We start from the raw sequence: 15,993 nt of genomic DNA on the forward strand, positions 1-15,993 counted from the left end.
ATTTACACCCGAAGTCAAACAGCAGGACAGAGTGTAAAATGCTTATTATAGCATGTCTTAATTGGCACTGAAAGTTGAAGAACCAGTTTCTGATCGGGAAGAAAAAAAAAGAATGGAAAATATCACTTAAAAATAAAATTCTCTCCTTCTTCCCTGTCAGTTTAAATATGTGTTAGAATTAAAGAAATATAATATACAAAGTTCTACTTCCCCTGTTAAATTCTCAAAATATTACTTTAAAACTTAATGAGTTGAAACCCTATAAAAAGCTTCTGCTGCCCCACCCCTTTCTCATACAGTATACACTTAAAATGACACAGCTTCTTAAGCCAAGAAACTTTGGACCAATAGCTGGTACTGAAAGTACACAAGCTGTACAAACTAGACTTAACTAGCCAAGTGTTGGTGCGACCTGCCTTTAAACAGGCTCTGAAGCAAACAGCATGCCAACAGTCCAGCGTTTCCCAAGCAACTCTTCTTCCTTTTACATAAACCCCCCAAACAACCAATAAAGACATCTAACCTCTAACAGCAGTGCAGAATGCCCAGTCAGCACTATACTTCAGTAAGAGAATTACACCCAGCTGTCCAGGTTTTTATCTGATAACATTTAGGTGAGGTCTCCGAGCACAGGCAGCCCAGGGATATTTAAAAGGGTAGCTCCTCAGTCTGGCTGCTGGCAGAGGGTGACAATTAGACTGGGTGGGGGGAGCAAAATCTCCCTCTCTCCCTCTCTCCCTCTCTCCCTCTCTCTCTCTCTCTCTCTCACACACACACACACACACACACACACACACACACACACACTACTTGCTCTGGATCCCAGACTTTCACTTGTCACACGGACTTCCAGCTGCATGTCCTGCAGGTTCCTTTAGATTAACAGCGAGGACTTCAAAATCAAGCCAGGAACAAGGCCTCCATTCAGGGACCTTCACCCTGTTACAAACCCCCCCCCCCACGAAGGAGCAGAACAGCCTCGCAGTGGGCAAACAAACGAGCAGATCCCCACCTGTGCCTCAAACACACACATGTGCACACAAGGTTTACAGGCAGTGCTTAGACACTTGTTTTAGTAAACTGTTAAGAAACAGGAAGAGGCTCACATGCCCTATGCTTATAAGCCTGTTAAATTTCCTTTGGTTTTCTCTTTGTAGCTAAATGAACTGATTTTTAAACGAGCTGAAAAAGACCATTACAACTACAGTAAATACACATTTTAATGTGGATACTGTCCCCTCTAAAATAAGCAACACTGAACTAACAGACTATGAAAGCCATCAGGAAATTTTACTATGACTTTACATTTCATTTTTTAAGGCTTAAAATTTTTAAATAATTAGATTCCACCAAAATCTCAAACACTATTCTTAACCACAAGAGGCTTTCAGTTATTAAATACAGCTGGAAATAAAACCAAAACAAAATTTAGTGAGAATCACTGAAAATGGAACTTGTTCTGCTTCAATTTATGTTTGAACATAAGGATTAATTTAACTGAGAGAACATCCAGAAAAGGTACCAAGTTTTAACCTAAAACAACCATCATCTATATATAACTTACACTGGGACTATAAAGTCTACATTTGGCAGCTTTAATAAAGATATAAAAGTTATATATCGTAACAAACCTGAGCTTTTTCCCCTTCAGAGCTATGTTTATTTTCTGGTAGGTACTTATTTTCATCTCAGGAAAAGTAAGTAGGAATAAGTAATTTAACAGACAACAAGAGGGCAATGTCTGTATTAGAAAATAAGAAATTCGTTCAGCACTATATTTTATAAACAACTAAGCACAGCCTTCATGTTTAACACATCACTGCAGTCTCTGATATTCAAAAGTTTAAACCACTGCACACTAGCTTGCACACTAGTTCACACGCACAGATTGTCACTGTGACAAATACACAGCTGTGACTATTTGAGAGCATCGCACTGTGATAATGCTACAACGCAAAGGAGACACACAAGGGAAGTGTGGTTTATCCTTTCAGAGTCCTTTATCAGCATTATTTTTCTTCATCTCACCCACAAGCTTTTCACCACTGACTGATTCTGGTTTTAACCATCTTTATGTTATAGATCAAAGGTAAAACGGAGGCTGACTCACAAAACAAAAAAAGTGTGAAAAGAGCTTGAGATAGGGGCAGGTACACATTTGTTTCAGAAGTTTTCACTTAGATGTTACTTTTAACAAATGTCTAGGGACTTCCCTGGTGGCGCAGTGGTTAAGAATCCGCCTGCCAATGCAGGGCACACGGGTTTGATCCCTGGTCCGGGAAGATCGCACATGCCATGGAGCAACTAAGCCCGCGTGCCACATCTACTGAGCCTGCGCTCTAGAGCCTGCAAGCCACAACTACTGAGCCCACGAGCCACAACTACTGAGCCCGTGTGCCACAACTACTGAAGCCCACGTGCCTAGAGCCGTTGCTCCGCAACAAGAGAAACCACCGCAATGAGAAGCCTGCACACCGCAACGAAGAGTAGCCCCCGCTCGCCGCAACTAGAGAAAGCCTGCGTGCAGCAATGAAGACCCAACGCAGCCAAAAATAAATATAAATAACTAAATTTATTTTTAAAAATGTCTAAACATTTATTGAATACCTTGTATGGACCAGTCCCTTCACTGGGTGCTTAACATCTTACAGTGTGAAGGACGACCAGGAAGGAAACACTAGTTATACTGTGCTATTGTGAGGAAGGATAAGATCAAAACTAGCCCGCGCACCGCAACAAAGAGTAGCCCCCGCTCGCCTCAACTAGAGAAAGCCCACGCACAGCAACAAAGACCCAACGCAGCCAAAATAAATAAGTAAGTAAGTAAGTAACGTCGACACTTATAAAAAATTTGAAAAGGAAAAATATTCCCATGGTATGAGTTCAAAAGATACAAAGAGATAAACAATGAAAAGAAAGACTGTCTCCTACTTGTCAGGATCCCCTCCACAAAGCTTACTGCTAATAGCTTATTTATCTTTCCACAATCATTCAATGCACAACCAAGTATAAATGTGAATTCAAATCCTTTTTCCTTTAAAAACAACTGGAGCGTATTTGCTGTACACAGTCTATTTTGTGGTCCCTTAACAATACATTATATATCTCCTTCTATATCTGCACCTAAACATCTACCTTATTCTCTTTTTTTTTGCTATGCAGTATTGTATTAGTCAGTTCTGAGACTTATTTAACGAGTCCCCTATTGATGGACATTTAGGTTGTTCCCAGTCTTTCCTTACTTCATACAGCACTATAATAAACATCCTTGTGCATACATCTTCAGCTGAAATATTTCTGTAGCGTAACTCTCCACGAGGGGAACTTCTGCCAAAGGGTTGGTACATTTACAATTTTGATGGAGGCTGGCAAAGTGCTCTCAGCCAAAGAAGTGTCAATTAACACTCGCACTCCATCACCTGGCTCAAGATGTTTACCTTCGCGTCAGGGTTTGCCCACCCACAGCACAAAAGGCAGCCAACTCAGACCAGGGGAGAGGTGGGAGGACTGGTAGATTGTAACAGAAAAAAACAATTTAGACAGACAAACAGCTGTGGTACTAAGAGGCTGGGCAGGATAAGCCAAGAAGCTAGCAAACACTGGCTGTCTTTAGAGTCCTGCAGAGAGAGCTTCAGATGTGAAACAAAGGCAACAGGGAGCCACTGTGGCTTCCAGATCTAGAATGTGATGATTCTCATGTTATTTAAGAAAGGTTTTTCCAATAATCACATGAAGTACAGATGTACTAGAAAGAGAAGGATGATGGTACTTATTACTACTGCAATAATCTAAAGTGGGGTGACGAGGATTTGAGTAGCCTCATAACATCTCACAATATCTAGGTCAGAATAATTTCTCGCTCCTTTTCTCTTCCTGCTTTGGAAACTCCTATCATCAATCCCAAATACTAACGGGAAACAGATAGGGTCCTGGCACGTAAGACACTGTAGTGGAGAGGAGAGTGCGATCAACTCCACAGAGAAAATGCCTGCTGGCCACACAGGGCTGCCAGTCACATGAACTCATCACTCTGCCCGAGAAACTTCCCGTGCTACTGACCTATTTTAGTTTGTAGATACATAAATTTAAAATATCCTTTCCAAAAAGAAAACAATATAAACCTATAAAGTATCCACTTCGAGAATGGACCAATCACCCGCCTGCCTCCTCAGGAACGCCCTAATGGAAACAGTACTAACTAGGACAGCCGACACTGCAGGCAGGGCTCCGTGACAGGTGCTGTGCACACTCTACCTTTCCAATAACCCCAGGAGATGGTCCCTATTATCTAGCATCTTGTTCTTTACCATGAGGAAACAAAATCTTAAGCAATTTGCACAGCTAGTGTCTGAGCACATTGCTAGCATCTCAACGTGATGGACAAATCTTCATTTCTACCTTAACTGTACTCTACAGACAACTGGAAGCTTCAAGCACTATCATAAGGATTTGATGTAATTTTAACTTTTTAAGGTATTATGCTAGCTTCCACCTATTCTCCTAAATTCCCTTTTCAAAAATTATGAATCTTAAGTATTTTGTATGTGGGATACTTCCAAAACATTCAATTATAATATTATGAATTAAAAAGTATTAAAACTTCAAACTCCCACAAATCTGAATACAAGGCCACTCTACCTACTACTCGTCATCATCAAATAGTCGTTTAAGGTCCACAGGCTGATGGAAAACAAGATAACATCTTGCCTCCTCAGATTATGTTCGCTTAAGGATCCTCTGCTGGTTCCTCTCTTTCCCTCCAAGGACTCCACGCAGACTCCTGGATGGTGATGATTCCCGAATCTCTCTACTTCAAGTCCCATATATTTTCACTGCATTATGAAGGAGTCCCTTGTACTCAAGGAGTCCCTTGTATGTCAAGAAACGACTCTCTTAACTGTCCTCCTCAAATCTGATCCCCTTCCTTCAAGGGCCACCTGGTCAAGGGCATCACCAGCCACATGGACTTCTCAGAGCCATTCCACACCCCCTACCTCTTTCACCATCCATATAGATCTGACACATGAGCAAACCTAAAATCACTGTCAAGTCTATCCCTTTCATCTTCCCTCCAGCTGTCAGCTCCTTTACACTACAGCCTCTTGCCCGCCACGCCACCAGAGCAGACTTGCTAAAATACAAATGGCCATGGTGCGCTACTGCCTGGAAAGGCCTCCTCCGCGGTGCCTACCGAATGAGGTCCACAGTCCTTGCTCTGGCACAGAAAAGCTCATCAAACAACCTCCAGCTGCCACCCCAGCTTCATCTTGGCCTTCCCCCGGGCCCACCGCAAGTCCTCAGCTTCACTTGACTGCTCACAGGCTTCCCCAGGGCCACCTACCTGTCTGCACGTGCAGCTCTCAGTCCAGGTGGATGCCCTTCCTTCTGTGTCTGCGAAGCATCGCTGTCTTCAAGATCCTGCTAGAAATTAGCTCCTCCATTCCCCCAAACAACTACCTCACGTCAACTTCAGATGTATTCTTAAAATACAGCATTATAAATTCCTAAACTATTTGTCTGTGTATCTCCTGAACTGGACTCTTACTTCCTCTTGGGTGCCCAGCGCTGAGCACCGACAGGTACTCAAAAGCCTGGTGAATTACTGACTGAATGCCTTCCAAGAGCTTACACTTAGAATTAGACACAGCAATACAAAATAAATGTATGAGGACAAACATAAAACTGAACAAAACTTGGGCTCATGTCCAAGAATATTTATCATGTTAACAGCTACACTGCCTGGTAGCAATATGCTACAAAACACATTTTGCTGTTTGTTACTGGCAGTCTTAAGGCAAAAAGATGACTATAAAAGAATGTAGTAAAAAAAAACAAACAAAAATTGAGAGGGAGGGAAAAGGCTATCGTGAGCATCAGTGGTGCCATCAAAAACAAGAAAAATCAAGACATCCTTCACCTCCCAATGATCAAAACAGCAATGAGACATTCTTGCAGAAAAAAAAAAAAAATCTGATAACGAGTTTGATAAAGCCTGTATATCTAACTACCAATTTATAGGAAATTAAAAAGGGCTGAGGAATACATTAAACCATAGCAAATCAATCAGCAAATCTCAGACTGTGGGAACCTCTACTAGAAAAATGACCTAGTTTCTTCAACAAATAAGTTGTAACAGCAAAAAGGAAAGGAGAGAGGAAGAGAGGGAGAGATGAAGAAAGAGGAAAACCATAGAGATGAAAAGGTATCAACCAATTATGAGAGTGGATTTTATTTGGATCTTGACTCAAACTACCCCACAATGTAAATTAAACAGAAACATGTAATCCATTTATGAAACTACTGGAAATTTGAACACTGGATAATTGGTATGAAAAAATATTCTTTAAATGTGATAACTGTATTATGTTTGTGTTTCTCTTTTTAAGCCCTTTATTTTTTAGAGCTATATACTGAAATATTGACAGATTAAATGATACAATATCTGGGATTTACTTCAAAATAATATTGAGGGCGGGGATTGGGGGGGTGAAGGAAGAGCAAGTGTACACACAACAACACTGGCCATATAATCGTTGAAGGCTGAGGGATGGGTGTGTGGGGCTCGTTATATTTTTGTCTACTTCTGTTCATTGTTTGAAAATGTCCATTTAAAGTAAAATGGAGTTAATGGTATGAAAGACGAATTCAGGAATCCAGAACTGGGACTGAGGCTGTGGTACTGACGCCAGCTTACACCTGCAAGACCACAAAACTTCTGAATTGGTCCCTTGCCTTCAATCCTCAATCTCCCAAGAAAGCCCACTATGCATTGACCATTTACTCTTTCACAGTTTCTTAACCTCTCCCCATTTTATCTTTGTTAGCTGTACTATTTAATCCTAACACTTAACTGTCTTTAAAAAAAAAAAAAAAAAAAAATCGGACTTCGCTGGTGGCGCAGTGGTTAAGAATCCGCCTGCCAATGCAGGGGACACGGGTTCGAGCCCTGGTCTGGGAAGATCCCACATGCTGCGCAGCAACTAAGCCCATGCTCCACAACTACTGAGCCTGTGCTCTGGAGCCCGCGAGCCACAACTCCTGAGACCATGTACCACAACTCCTGAAGCCCGCACGCCTAGAGCCCGTGCTCCACAACAAGAGAAGCCACCGCAATGAGAAGACCACGCACCGCAACGAAGAGTAGCCCCCCCCCGCTCACCGCAACTAGAGAAAGCCCACGGTGCAGCAATGAAGACCCAATGCAGCCAAAAATAAATAAAATAAATAAATTTTTTAAATTAATAAATAAAAATAAATCCTTAAAAGCATTAAAAAAAAATCCCTCCATAATCTTAACCAAATTAACCTTCCCAGTTTCATTTTCCCCTAGATCCCCAGGTAAAACCTCCTTATATTGACTCTGACCCTTTCTGGACCTCATCTCCTGATCAAGATGCCCTCCTTGCCTAAATCTGACACTCTTACACTTACTTTGGCTCAGCCTCTTAAAGGCCCAGTGTCCAATTTCACGGACTCCAAGATGTCTTTTCCAGCCACAGATCTCGCCAGAGACCACAAAACACTTGAGTCAAACCAACCCAAGCTCAAATTCCAACTTCTGGGCTATTCACTAGCTGTGCAACCCTGACCAAATTTTCCTGAGTTGTTTCCTACTCTGGAAACTATATCAGATTGAGCGGCGCTGGAAGGTTCAGGGTACAGCGCCTCCCTCCCTCCCAGTGCCTCTGTAGCTTAGGCACATGGTCCTTCAAGAATAGGGGCTGAATGGGGTTTTTTATATATCACAATTGCTATCTTTCAGGATAATGGTAAGTCACTTTAATTCTATCAGTACTTTTCCCTGCATCTTCCTTCACCCTTGCTCCAAAAATCTTTTATATTAGATTAAAAAATCACAGGACCAAAGCTCATATGGTTTTTTTTACTGCTACTGATTCCATAGGCAGACTCTAAGCTTATATTAAAGCCTTATTATCTGTAATACACTAGATATACTGATGAGTCCAAAGGCTAGATTCAGAATATTGTTTATTTTCTATTAACTGAAAGGAATAATTAATTCCATTATAAAAAAAACCATTCTAGAAAAAGAACAGGCTTATCCAAACTACTTTGTTATTTTCTTTCTGATGAGTCTCATTAATATTGATAATAGACCCCTCGCTACCACTGTAGCCTGCCATCAACAAGAATGTCACTATGACACAGGACTTACCAGTATACCTGAGGCTGCAGCTGCCCCTACGCCTGCAGTGAAGAGAAACCACGAGAGGACTGGAGATGAGAGAGAGGCCCACCAGCAATAGCAGCTGCCTCTCCTACGTTAATCAAGTTAGGACCCTGGAGGCCACTGCTCCGGCATTCAAGACTTAAGAAAATCCTTTATTTTACTTTGGTTTTTGCAAGAACTTCTTCCTAAACTAACAAGGGGTCCAGAGTGACAAGGGAAGCTACATGGTTACCTAAATTTCACTTCTCCTAAAATACTAAAGAGAAATATGAAGATACTCAAGAGCTAAGGACTAAAGTAATTAAGATTTTTAATAGATTAATTTTATTAAACTCACAAAGCAAATGAGCCACAGTAAGTGTTCAGCTGTGCTTTTTATAGGGAAAAATAGTGTATGTAATAATAATAATAATAATAATAATAATAATAATAATACACAGAGCAAAAAGAAAACCCAGCTCTGTAACTTATCACTTAAAGAATTTCCTCATCCATAAAAACAAGATACAGGAACTTATCTCCAAAAGTTATATTAATGATTAAAGGAGGGACTAAGCAATGAGCACTGTGCTTGACACATTTAAACATTCAATAAATGTCAGCTATTGTTATTTACATTATCTAAAACCACATTTAAGAATAAGAATCAAAATTTTCACTGAACCACTGGGACTTCATCCTGTGACCACGATGTTGCTGACAGCAGCAGCTAACAATTATGTAACATTTACTCTTCACCAGGCACTCTTGAGAGTACTTTACTCACTGAATAAACGCTTATGGTCTCGACATCAACTCCACGAAATAAGTACTATTTTCAGATGAAGAAACTGAGGCACAGAGGTTGAGAAACTCGCCCAAAGTCCAAACTACAGAGTCAGAAACTCTGGGTGTACAGTTCAACAATGTGTGTTTTAACAGGCCTTCCAGGAGATTCTAGTGCTCACTAAAACTGGAAAACCCCTGGGTTAACAATTGCAAAGGCCCGTATCAGCGGCCTTAAGGCCTGAATATCAGCCTATCTCTGAAACAAAATGCATCTCTACTGTAAACAACAATAAAGAAGACAGTAAACCCTAGGGAACTATATTCAACATCCTGTGATAAGCCATAATGGAAAAGAATATGAAAAAGAATGTATATATTTGTATAACTGAGTCACTTTGCTGTACAGCAGTAATTAACACACTGTAATTCAACTATACTTCAATAAAACATAAATAAAATAAAATAAAATAAAACAGAGTTGGGATCAAAACCAAGCCCCACCACATTCAGGCATAACTTGCTGTATGACCTCTGAGGGTCATATAACATAATATATGAGGTGACATCCATCCGCCATGCTACAGTACAAGATTGGAAAGCACTGGTTAGTATTTCTGCTCTCCAGTGCCTCTCAAACTTTGGAAGGCATCAGAATTGCTGGTTGGAGTTAAATGCAGATCCCCAGGTACTCCCCACCCCCCCAAACAGTTTTGGAGTAAGAGAACTTACTTGAGCAAACACTCCAGGTGATTCTGATGCAGACAATCCCTTTTTTTTCTTTTTGGGAAACCACAGCCGTACACTTATCCAATGGCTTCGCCTTCCCCTACTTCGATCTCTATCTTTCCTTCACCTCCCAAGGCTAATGCAAAGAGACGTGCATCCACTCCTCTCCCCAAAGTCTAGCACTCTGAGGAAAATCAGTCAGTGAACTGGAGCTGGTTCTGCTATCCTTCCAGGAAAAAAAGGTGGTCACTGCCCACACTAGCAATGCAATTCTAAAAGTAACCCTATGTTTCAAACATCTGCAGATAATCATCTTCTGGAATACATATACATAGAGCTTGTTACTCTAAGAATTTTTAAAAATCAAATAAATCGATGAAGGAAGAATTTTAATGTTATATATGTAAGTTATGTTTTACTTTATTTTCTATACTTCAACAAATTGAAATGAGCATTTAAAGACAAAGGAAGACAGCTGAGAGTAGCAAAAAACAGTCCAGGAAAAATAAAAATTCCTCAATCTCCCTAGTGTCAGAATTTAAATATCAAAGAAAGAGAATTGTATGAATAAATATAAAGAGCCTCGATGATGCTTCTAACTGCATAACCTATTCTATCCTCAACTTCATCCCTCAATCCCAATGGGGCGTCAGAGAAGAGAGAAAGTTGAAGGGGTACGAAGAGACCAGCATCAGGTGTGAGTGCCAGTTCCTCACGATATCCCCATCTACAGAGGAGAGGTTTCCTCCTCCACCTGCTCGCTGAGTCTGGACAACTAGGATAAAGAGCTAGAGAACTAGTCCCAAGTGTACCCAAGTGTCCGCGCATCCAGTTCAATCCCATGGTTTCATCTCTACTGGAGACGGAGATGGAGATGGGGGAGAGCGGAAAGAAAAAAGTGAGGAAAAAAACTTAAAAAAGCTCACCCACTATTACAGCTACGTTAGAAACAGGGAATGGTGTGGAGCTTAAATGATTTTTAGACCAAATCCTGCTCTTGTGTTGGAGATTTTTCTTCAGCTTTTCATAAAACGTTATCTTAAACAGTGTAAGGTTTTCCTCTTCTATCACCACAGCAGACAGTCCCAGCCAGCTGATGTGATCTTCTGCATGTTTCTAAGGAAGCCTGATACTCTGACGAGCAGCCTGCGAGACAGGCTGGAGCACAGCCTAACCCAGAGCCAGGCTGCACGCACACTCCAGGCCTGTCTGGGGCTTCCCTCTTCTCAGGAGGAAGCTTCCCTCACCTTTCCAAAAGTAAATTAAGTATTGGAAATCTTGTTATTGCTATATAATTCCTCACTTCCTGGCTTCGTTTCCCTTTAATTCTGGGACTTGAAAGGAAAAAAATAATTTTAAAAATATTCTGAACATGAATATGAACAGCATTGTCAAATTATAACCCAATGCAGTTAAGAGTCCCAGTTACAAGCCAAAACATAAAAAGAATAACTATTGAAAGTTTTCCATCAGAGAGCCAAAAATGCTTTATTACTGGAAAACAATCTGTGCAAGATGTGAGACTTTTCTCCTCCTTTTCTCCACTTTTAATAAAATAAAAGCAAAGACCCAGGCAGGCATAGTTGCATAGGACCACCCTGATTTTTATAGCAATTAAAAACAAAACATTCATATCAAATTTTAACATTATCAAGAAGTTTTTCTTCATTCTCCAGTAGTTTTTTCTATTTGCTTATTTAAGAAGCTTTCAGGAATAACAAGAACGAAAACAAAACACACACACAAATATACACACGGAACTGACCATTCTACATGAACTGAAACTTTTACGGCAGCAAATTACATCTATAGTATATTCAAAATTAGTGCTGCATTTTTAATATACTGCTCTGTCTCCCAAGGGAGAAAAAATTAGGAGAGAGAGGAAAAGCTGCCACTTTCTCATTCCTGTCCTCCTAACCTCTGACCCCTACCCTCCCCCCCAGCCAAGAGCCTTGCCAAGCAGGCCCTGAGCACCACGTGAGCTCCCAGGAGCGTCTCCAACCCAAGTCTAGAAGCAGTTACGTGGTTGGTTACCCAAGCGAACAAGCAGAAATCAGTCTAGGAGTGGGCCTTGCTCAGACCTAAAAGCAACTTAAATGTTTTCTCCTCAGATGCTCACAAGCTCTTTAAACATAAAAGGAAATCCCCAGCCCTGGTTCAAAGCCTAAGACAACTGCAAGCCTGGTCAGCAAGAAGGAAAGAGAGTCAAATGCAAAGGAAACCTCAGGCTTCACTAGCAATCTCCTTTAAAACAAATAATACCTTTTATCTACTGACATTCCGAAAGTTTTTATTATCAAGTTAATTAACAGACTCCTGTGTTAATATCTAAATGCTGGGCAATTAATGGCAGCAAACTATAAATGTCCTTGTCTGCTCTGACAACAGAATCTTATAAAGCAAATGCTATAAGCACTTCAGTAACTTAACACAGGCCTTCTATGCCTAATTTCCTCCAAAAGCTGCAGAATAGGAGTGGCTTATAAATTAACATTTTGTTATATAAATAATAAGAAACAAAGATTAGAATAATTAACAATAACAATAAAGAAATGTCTGTGCCACAATGTATCACCGTCAATACACTTAATGTAACATCTGAACTCCTTCAGAGACTTCAGTGGCAAGTTATTAATTCTGAAGTATTTTACCCTCATTTCCAATGCTATCACCTTCCTTTCAAATGATGCCCGTTTTCCAAATACTGTGTTTACTGCATCTCCTTTTGAAAAATTCTGTCCACAAAGATGTCCAAATAAAGTGGTATTTTAGAAAATATAATTTAAACACTTGTTTCTACCGACGCACTTGTCAACAGACTTAGACTTCCAGTTGGCTTAACTATTGAGCGATCCACTGTTACAAGTGAACTGCTGAGCTAGAACTATTTTCTGCTTTAAAAAATTATTGAAAAATTACCTTTTACTTCATTCTTAATCATTGAGGAAAAGCAATGAAATTCACCAGTTCCAAGCATAATTAATATGTTCCTTCTAAATGACCTTGACTATTGAACCAAACTCAGAGTCTAGTGCAGTATCATTCAGGGCTGGGCATTACCTCTGTTCTCACTAACAAAGAGTTAGTCCTCCCCCAAGATCATTTTTTTCTCTCACCAGCAAACTCTTACTCATTCTTCAAGACCTCCTCTGAGACACTTTTACTAGTATCTAGTCATAGCTCGAAAACACAGCTCTCCTACTGTACTGTCATCTGCCCATGTTGACCCTTCTATTCAACTGGGAATTCCCTCACTTCAGACACAATGTCTTATTAATCACTGGATTCCCAGCATATAGAACATTCCCAAGCACAAAGGGATTCAATAAGTAGTTTATGTTTTGCTTTTCCTGTCTTCTGCAACTTTTTCCAATAAGCCTGAGGTTAAAAAAAATATTAAAAAGATAAAAGTTGTACCTTGAGAAGTATACATTCATAATACCCAATATTTCTCTCAAGAATCTGAGATAATTCTATCGGCTGGAAAAAAATTATTACCTAAAAAGGCAAAGTCTGAAATTCTCTCACTGCTTTAAACTAGAGTTTTGTTGTTGCTGTTGCTGTTTTAAGATCCTGATGTATCCTCTTTAAACTGAGACTTACTTGAATGGAGTTACCTCCTACAAATTTTCTCTAAGGAAAGAAAGATTTTTTTCTAGCTATGGAAACAACAGTGTCGTTTAAAGCCATGAAAACAGTGTTCTGCAAGGCGGCCAACTGTCACAGTCCTGGAAGGGAAGCTGAATCAGCACAAGACCAATGTCAAAGGAAAGGGTATTGACAGACAGTCTGGTTTCCATACCAGGCAACTCCCTTCAGGTTACTCGATTCTTGGAACACTGCCCTTGACACCTAGCAGCTGCTTCCGTTAGGAGCAGTGGGTAGAAGGTCTGGGAGAAATGTGTGCCACAAGAGAAACATGATCTCTTCTCCAGCATCTCATGAGAGTGGAACTGAAGTAGGACAGGAGTTGAGAGGTAAAAGGAAAAAGACGACGAGTCTATAGGTGCAAGGAGGAGAGGAAGGTAACAAGAGTTTGCTCTCATTACAGTGAACCAGGAAACAAACCTACATATGATAATACTTTGTGACCCAAGAATGACAAAATGGAAACTTTAAAACAAAAAATAAAACAATGAAAACTTACGGCATTAAGGGAGGTTTTCTCTACTGTACCAAATTATTAAATCTCAGGTGAAGGAGTTTGAGCAAGTAAGCTAGGATACAAAAATGCTTCCAAATGGAAGCAACCTCTTCAAATAGCTTTTTTTTTAATCAAGAGTTAATATTAAAAGAATTTTAAAATTAACACCTTTTAAAAGAAGGAAATGTCAGCATGTTGAGTAAATAAAATGTTTGGTGACTGGACAGTTCATTTCCCTGTTGTATTAGTTAATCTCTTGGTTTACAATAGGAAGAATAAACCAGGCCTATTGTTACTTACTGATTTTTACCGTGTGTGTGTGTGTGTGTGTGTGTGTGTGTGTGTGTACACTTTATTTACAAACTTAGGATATCTCCATACTTTGGGGTACCTTACTTTTTCTGTTAAACAATTCTGTGAGCATGTTATTTAAAATGTTCAATATTTTCATTGTATATAATTGCTGTTATATGGTAATAAATCGCATGGATTCAAACGCTGTTCACAATTTTGAGCTGTTCATACAATATAACTCTATCACTCTCATCTGTACCAGTGGAGTTCACTGTTATTACACACACAGATGCAAGCCTCTGACTATTTCACAAGTCTTCTAATGTAGACACATCTGAGCAATATTTTATTATAAACTTTCTGTCCTTTCCATTACATTTATGGCATTATACTGATGTTTGAAACTTTGTATATAGGTAATCCATTATGTATGAATTTTATTTCAGAAAAAAATAAGGAAGCCTAAGTTATTCATATTGATAAGATTTCAAGGGGGCAGTTAGTTGTCACAAGGATAAGGAAATGCAATGAAATTTAAGGGTGTAAGGTAGGAATGCTAGATTGTCCTATGATGTATAAGAGATTGATCCAACAGATCATCATACCACATCGCACATTCATTTCACAAGTCCCAGTATTCATTTAGATTTAAAAACAAACAAAAAGCTAACTATTTGTCTAAGCCTAGAACCCAACTCCATTCTGCATATAAGAACAAAGTATTGTTAAAACAACTTTATTAATATACTAAATTTTCTAGGAATAAAACTACCATGTATACTGAGGGAAGATTGTATTTTGTTTTGGTCGAACTCTCACCAAGAGCTGCTCATCATCTTAAAAGATGACATCTGCACTGACAACCCTGCCTAAGACATCTGACAGGCTGATACCACACTCTTACATCAGCCTCACTTTGTAGTTGTTGGGCCCACACTGATCCCACATATACACACAAGCATTCATTTCACAAGCCTTCAATGGAGTCATGCCTGAGCATTTATTTAGTTAAATATACAATATTTTATTATATACCACTTTCCTTTCACTTTTCCATGTACAGTTAGTGCATTATTAAGAATTGTTTAAAATTTTGTGTAGTAACATACAGTATCTATGAATTTTGTGTAGGTAACATATTATCTATGAATTTATTTCAAAAGAATAAAGGAGGCAGTAGAAAAGTTTCATTATAGGGACTTCCCTGGTGGTGCAGTGGTTAAGAATCCGCCTCCAATGCAGAAGACACAGGTTCGAGTCCTGGTCCGGGAAGATCCTACATGCCGCGGAGCAACTAAGCCCCTGCGCCACAACTACTGAGCCTGTGTTCTAGAGACCATGAGCCACAACTACTGAGCCCGCGTGCCACAGCTACTGAAGCCTGCGTGCCTAGAGCCCATGCTCCACAACAAAGAGAAGCCACTGCAATGAGAAGCCCACACACTGCAACGAAGAGTAGCCCCCTCTCGCCGCAACTAGAGAAAGCCCGCGCGCAGCAATGAAGACCCAACACGGCCAAAAATATAAACAAATAAACAAATAAATTTATTTTTTAAAAGTTTCATTATAAAATAGGAATGTACTGTATGTTCTAAATTATCTATTACATTACATGTTTATATAGTTTTAAACTGTATAAAATATATCAAATAAACAACTAGAAAATAGAAGACAGTACCAGTTCCAGGAGTATGGCAGATTGGATACTCTAAGTGCCTATAATTGAAATATCTAAAATACTTGATAACATGCCTTTTTAAATGGATCACAAACTTGGCGTGAATGTGACTGAAATGAAGAACACAGAAAGTAAACCAAGAACATGGAAAGTAAGAGAGCAATAGAAACTGACTTCTGTTATGGATTT

At 39.7% G+C, this 15,993-nt stretch overlaps 1 protein-coding gene across 9 annotated transcripts in view; it reads right to left on the reverse strand.

Annotated features, from left to right (window-relative positions):
* ARID1B (AT-rich interaction domain 1B) overlaps positions 1-15,993 on the reverse strand; it is a 405,593-nt gene that overhangs the window by 257,494 nt on the left and 132,106 nt on the right. The gene's annotated exons all lie outside the window — the stretch shown is intronic.

The sequence above is a fragment of the Balaenoptera acutorostrata genome, chromosome 14 (genome assembly GCF_949987535.1).
Source record: "Balaenoptera acutorostrata chromosome 14, mBalAcu1.1, whole genome shotgun sequence".
NCBI classification, from domain to species: Eukaryota; Metazoa; Chordata; class Mammalia; order Artiodactyla; family Balaenopteridae; genus Balaenoptera; species Balaenoptera acutorostrata.